This window comes from Budorcas taxicolor, chromosome 2, assembly GCF_023091745.1.
Source record: "Budorcas taxicolor isolate Tak-1 chromosome 2, Takin1.1, whole genome shotgun sequence".
Taxonomy (NCBI): domain Eukaryota; kingdom Metazoa; phylum Chordata; class Mammalia; order Artiodactyla; family Bovidae; genus Budorcas; species Budorcas taxicolor.
Window position 1 is genome coordinate 48,688,258 of NC_068911.1, and position 7,324 is coordinate 48,695,581.

The window sequence follows — 7,324 nt, forward strand, 5'->3', positions numbered from 1 at the left end:
CATGAAGAGACTGGATAGAACCCACTTCCTTAAACTCGTCCATTAAAAGCACTGTTGCACCATAAAGGACCAAACGACTTAATGTTTCTGAGTTTCTTAGACTTTATCTCAAACTATCTTGGATAGCTTCCGTTACAGGGAGCAGAGAAAATAGTTTGTTTGTTTTTAATTTCATGAGACGTTTTTGCTTATTTTGTATGGGCAGTGGCAGCTTAATCTGCAAGGGTTACTTTGTCCTTTGAATTACTTTTTGGCAAATATAAATTACTATGTAAAATACTTTTAGAATTATGACACTAGGCAGGTCATTTTAGCCACCCAGAAATGAGTTAAGTCTTTGGGGGATATATTTTAACTAATAAAGTGAGCTAGAGAGCCAAACATATTTTTGTAAGTACCTAAATAAAAAGTGTAAAATACTAACTGACTGATGGTTATATGGCACAAACAGTCCTTCCCTTGAGAGTGGCAGAACAAGTAGTAAAAAAAACACTTGCCTTAATCTGATAACTATATGTCTGTACTGTACTTAAGAACTGTAGCTGACTGTTGGGTTTTCTGTTCCTTCCTAGACTAAAAGAAGTTCAAAAAAATTTAAGGAATGGAAGTGATTGTTTCAAAATGTATTTCTTCAGAGAGACTTTGTGTTAGCAGTTTTCCATTGTGCATTTTAAAGTCACTTCAAGTGATAATTTCATTAAAAATGAATTGTTTAACCACAATACAGAGTTAGTTTTCACTCTGTTTTAACTTGGTTGTCTGCTATTGTTGCATGAATAACTGAACTGAACACCAATACTTGCTTAGTTATAGCATACAGCTAACTGTTGTATGCTGTACTAACTGTTGTATGCTGTACTAACAGCATAATACTGTTAGTATTGTTTGTGGAAATAATACAAATATATTATTACTAACTAAAGTACATAGTTTACATCACAGTTCACTCTTGATGTTGTACTATCTTACGTGTTTTCACAAATGCACACATAATCATCATCGCAGTTTCATGCAGAATAGTTTCATCCCCCTAATAATCCCCTGTGCTTCACCTCTCCCCTGAAATCCTGGCAACCACTGGTCTTATCAGCATCTACTATAACTGAACAGTATGAACAGTTCCTGAAAGAGGAACTCCCCAAGTCGGTAGGTGTCCTATATGCTACTGGAGATCAGTGGAGAACTAACTCCAGAAAGAATGAGGAAATGGAGCCAAAGCAAAAACAACACCCAGTTGTGGATGTGACTGCTGATGGAGGTAAATTCTGATGCTGTAAAGAGCAATATTGCATAGGAACCTGGAATGTTAGGTCCATGAAACAAGCCAAAGTGGAAGTGGTCAAACAGGAGATGGCAAGAGTGAACATCAACATTTTAGGGATCAGCAACTAAAATGGACTGGAATGGGTGAATAAAACTCAGATGACTGTTATACCTACTACTGTGGGCAAGAATCCCTTAGCAGAAATGGAGGAGCCATCATAGTCAACAAAAGAGTCCAAAATGCAGTACATGGATGCAAGCTCAAAAATGCCAGAATGACCTCTGTTTGTTTCCAATGCAAACCATTCAATATCACAGTAATCCAAGTCTATGCCCTGATCAATAATGCTGAAGAAGCTGAAGTAAAACGGTTCTATGAGCACCTACAATACCTTCTAGAACTTAAATCAAAAAAAGATGTCCTTTTCATTATATGGGGATTGGAATACAAAAGTAGGAAGTCAAGACATACCTGGAGTAACAGGCAAATTTGGCCTTGGAGTAAAGAATGAAGCAGGGCAAAGGCTAACAGAGTTTTGCCAAGAGAATGCACTGGTTATAGCAAACATCCTCTTCCAACAGCACAAGAGAATACTCTACACATGGACATCACCAGATAGTCAATACCAAAATCAGATTATTTATATTCCTTGTAACCAAAGATGGAGAAGCTCTATATAGTCAGCAAAAACAAGACCAGGAGCTGATTGTGGCTCAGATCATGAACTCCTATTGTCAAATTCAGACTTACACTGAAGAAAGTAGGGAAAATCACTAGACCATTTAGGTATGACCTAACTTAAATCCCTTAAGACTTTAAAGTGGAAGTGACAAATAGATCCAAGGGATTAGATCCAAAAGACAGAGTGCCTGAAGAACTATGGATGGAGGTTTGTGACATTGTACAGGAGTCAGTGATCAAGACCAACCCCAAGAAAAAGAAATGCAAAAAGACAAAAAAATTGTCTGAGAAGTCCTAACAAATAGCTGAGAAAAGAAGAGAAGTGAAAGGCAAAGGAGAAAAGGAAAGAGATACCCATTTGAATGCAGAGTTCTAAAGAATAGCAAGACGAGAAAACAAAGCCTTCCTCAGTGATCGATGCAAAGAAATAGAGGAAAACAATAGAATGAGAAAGACTAGAGATCTTTTCAAGAAAATTAGAGAGACCAAGGGAAATTTTCATGCAAAGATGGGCACAATAAAGGACAGAAATAGTATGGACCTAACAGAAGCAGACAAGATTAAGAAGAGGTGATGGGAATACACAGAAGAACTGTACAAAAAAGATCTTCACAACCCAGATAATCACAATGGTGTGATCACTCACCTAGAGCCACACATCCTGGAATGCAAAGTCAAGTGGGCCTTAGGAAGTATCACTACGAAAAAAGCTAGTGGAGGTGATGGAATTCCAGTTGAGCTCTTTCAAATCCTAAAAGATGATGCTGTGAAAGTGCTGCACTCAGTATGTCAGCAAATTTGGAAAAGTCAGCAGTGGCCACAGGACTGGAAAAGGTCAAATTTCATTCCAATCCCAAAGAAAGGCAATGAAGAATGTTCAAACTACCACACAATTGCACTCACCTCACATGCTAGTAAAGTAATACTCAAGATTCTCCAAGCCAGGCTTTAACAGTACGTGAACTGCAAACTTCCAGATGTTCAAACTGGATTCAGAAAAGGCAAAAGAACCAGAGATCAAATTGCCAACATCCATTGGATCACGGAAAAAGCAAAAGAGTTCCAGAAAAACATCTACTTCTGCTCTATCAATTACACCAAAGCCTTTGATCCACTGTGTGGATCACAGTAAACTGTGGAAAATTCTTCAAGAGATGGGAATAGCAGACCACCTGTCCTGCCTCCTGAGAAATCTGTATGCCAGTCAAGAAGCAACAGTTATAACTGGACATGGAACAACAGACTGGTTCTAAATCGGGATGGAGTGTGTCAAGGCTGTATATTGTCACCCTACTGATTTAACTTATATGCAGTGTACATAATGAGGAATGCAGGACTGGGTGAAGCACAAGCTGGAATCAAGATTGCCAGGAGAAATAACAATAAACTCAGATATGCAGATGACACCACCCTTATGGCAGAAAGCGAAGAAATAAAGAGCCTCTTGATGAAAGTGAAAGAGGAGAGTGAAAAAGTTGGCCTAAAGCCCAACATTCAGAAAACAAAGATCATGGCATCTGGTCCCATCACTTCATGGCAAATAGATGGGGAAACAGTGGAAACAATGACAAACTTTATTTTTTTGGGCTCCCAAATCACTGCAGATGGTGACTGCAGCCATGAAATTAAAAGACGCTTGCTCCTTGGAAGAAAAGTTATGACCAACCTAGACAGCTTATTAAAAAGCAGAGACATTAATTTCCAAAAAAGTTCTGTCTAGTTAAGGCTATGGTTTTTCCAGTGATCATGTATGGATGTGAGAGTTGGACTGTAAAGAAAGCTGAGTGCTGAAGTATTGATACTTTTGAACTGTGGTATTGGAGAAGACTCTTGAGGGTCCCTTGGACTGCAAGGAGATCCAACCAGTCTATCCTAAAGGAAATCAGTACTGAATATTCATTGGAAGGACTGATGCTGAAGCTGAAACTCCAATACTTTGGCCACCTGATGGGATGAACTGACTTATTTGAAAAGACTGATGCAGCAAAAGACTGAAGGCAGGAGCAGAAGGGGATGACAGAAAATGAGGTTGTTGGATGGCATCACCAACTCAATGGACATGAGTTTGAGTAAACTCTGGGAGTTGGTGATGGACAGGGAGTCTTGGCCTGCTGCAGTCCCTGGGGTCACAAAGAGTCAGACACGACTGAGCGACAACTGAGCTATAACTGAATGTTTGTGTCACACCCCTAAATTCTCGTAGCTCAGTTCATAAAGAATCTGCCTGCAATGCAGGAGATTCAGGTTCGATTCCTGGGTTGGGAAGATCCCCTGGAGAAGGAAAATCCTATGGAACCTGGCAAGCTACAGTTTATGGGGTTGCAAGAGCCAGACATGACTTAGTGACCAAACCACCACCACCACCTAAATTCATATGTTGAAACCTTACGTGGTAATATTTGTAGACAGGGTCTTTGGAAGGGCCTAGATCATGAGGGTGGAACCCTCATGTATGGGGTTAGTTCCCTTATAAAAAAGACTTCAGAGGCTCCCTTGCCTTTTGGTCATCTGAGGACACAAAGAGAAATTCTTACATGCTGCCCACATTTTTCACTTAAGCCTTTAGCGTGTTACACAAAGTTGCTCAAATTCTAGTCTGATAATTCCAAAATCTCTCCATATCAGAACCTGATCTGATGCTTTATCTTGTCAGGCTATATTTTTTGTTGACTTTAAGGATGCCTGTAATTTTTGCTTGAAACCCAGACATGACGTAGTAGGTAGCAGGAAGTGAGGTAAATAGACCTTGGTGTGAGCCTTTATATTTTTCTGTCTAGGAGTTAGGCTGTGTTTACTGTTCCTGAAGCTGTATATATCAGAGACCTAAATTTCCTCTGTTGTCCTCTTGTTTTTGTTTCCTTTCTTATATTTGGGTTTCCCTAGAAACGACTTCTTAAGTAGAGCCTGGGCATTATTAGTCCTTTCAGCTGTACCCCACATTATCACAAGAGTCCTGTTGATGTGGTGGTAAGGTTGATGGGAGGGAAAACTGAGCAATTCTATGACTAGTACTTAGATTCTGTAGGCCTGTCTCCCAGGGCTGTGACCTCCACAAGCGCTTTTCACATTGCATGAGACAGGATATCCAGAGGGGGCTGGACTTCAGGGATTTCCTTCCCTCCAAGTCAGAAGGCTGGGGTAATGGCTTTCTCCTCACTGGGTAAGGCTTTGTTCTGGAGAATTCTCTGGACTTGTTTCAAAATCATTGCATTTCCCTTCCACCAGGCCAAACATGAACAGATTTTTCTAAGGTACTTACTGTTATCTGGAAAGGCTCCTGGAGACAGACCCCACAAAACTGTAGGAACCATCTCACCTTACTCCGGGCCCTGAGGGGTATCTCTCTCAAACTAGTGTAGACTCAGCCTCTAGAAACTTGCCTACATTACCTGTTCAGTGTTCCTATGACTTAGTAGTTCCAGCAGCTTCTCCTTCAGGTAGGATGACCTTTATTCTCTGTGTTTACCCATCTCTCCAGTTTGGGGATTGGCAGTTTGTCTTCTGAAAATTCTCTGTTGACTTTTAGTTCATTCAGTTTTTTCTTGTTGTGAGGATAGGAAAGATGACTTCCAAACACTACTCACAGAGTAGAAACCAGAAGTCCAAACACACTGCTTGAGAAGAGTTGTTGGCAGAGCCTGGATCTCTAGATCAGTGGCGGCTGATAGAAATAAAATGTGAACCACACGTGTAATTTTAAATTTTCTAAGTAGCCACATTAAAAAACTACAAAGACACAGGGAACTACACTCAATATTCTGAGATAAAGCATAATGGAAGAGAATATTAAAAAGAATATATACATATATATGCATAGCTGAGTGACTTTGCTGTGCAGCAGAAATTAAACACAACATTGCAAGTCAACTATACTTCAATAAAAAGTGTTTAAAAAGTACAGAGAATAGGTGAGATTAGTTTAACAACATATTCTACTTAACCAATATATTTAATACATTTTCATTTAAATGTGCAGTTATTTTAAGAGTTATTAAGACACTTTACTCTTTTTTTAAATAGTGTTTAAAATCTAGTATACATTTTGCATTTACAACATATCTCAATTCAGTCATATTAAGGGCTCAATAGCCATAGACTCTGCTAACCACCCTATCTGTCATTAAAAAAATTATTGAGAGTAAATTGAGTGCACGCCTCACCAGGACTGTTTCTTGAACACACAGGCACCCTCCTGTGCTTGCCCCTCTGGCTGAATTGTCTTCTTCCCCCTTCTCTACAAGGTCTGCTCATACTCTTGACTTAGGTCACTGTCAACATCAACTCTTCAGAGGGATTTTCCTCACTTCCCCACCTAAAATAGATCCCCAAACTGTTACCTTCTGTCTGATTTACCCACTTTATTTTTTCCATTCTATATTTGTTTATAGTCTACTATACCCTATTAGATGTCACCACACAAGGACAGGGATTGTTACCAAATCCATACTCAGTCTGCTCTCTGCACCACAGACCAATCATTGAGAGACGCAGCATTGAGGCAGGGAATAATGACTTTATTCAGAAAGCCGGGTGTCAAAGAAGGTGACAGACTAGAGTCTTAGAGTACCATTTTATCATGATCTGGATACCAGTTTCTTTTATAGAAGAGAGAGAGGGAAGGAGAGGAGGAAGTAAAATAAAACCACAGAAAGTCTTGCAAAATATCTCCTGGTTTCGTCAGCCTGTGGAGAGGGCTTGTTAGTTTCTTCTTTTCTGCAACCATCCACAGGTGGGCAGGGTCAGCGTGTTTACCCGCGAGCTGAACAAAGGTACTTCAACATTCAGGCAGAGGGACAGGGTTCCACAAGGCAGGCCACTGTGTATGCTTATAGCATACATATAGCATACACGGCATTCTTCCAGTGATTATGGTGACAAAAGCAATGGAAAGCAAAGGCTAAAGTAAAAGAAGCAGACCCAGCACAGAGTCAGATTTTGTCCTTCCCCATTACAGGACACTACTTAGTTCCATGCTACGTCCTCATCCCAGGACAGCACCACGCAACATCTGATGATGAGCTCCAGCCACATCGCCCTCCTCTGTCCATGTGAACATGCTCAACCAAGGAGGTGTTCTGCCCTTACTTCTGCTGTTACCCTGTCGGCTTGTGGGCAAAGGACCTGCCATGAGATCAGTGAGTCTCCTTGAACTATTTAAGAGACAGAGCATAGACTCTTCCCACTTTTAAGCTCTGTTTATAATTTTAGAAATGAAAGCCCACTGTTGACTCTGTGTGCTTTTTCTCTTAACACAGGACTCAAGAGCAGGCAGGCCCAGTGGGAGAGTTATGTCCTCAGGGGTGCTGGCCCTGCAGACCCAGGCCACCTGGTCCTTGTAAGGCAACCAGGGCCTTTAAATGGGGTAGTTATTTTTAATAT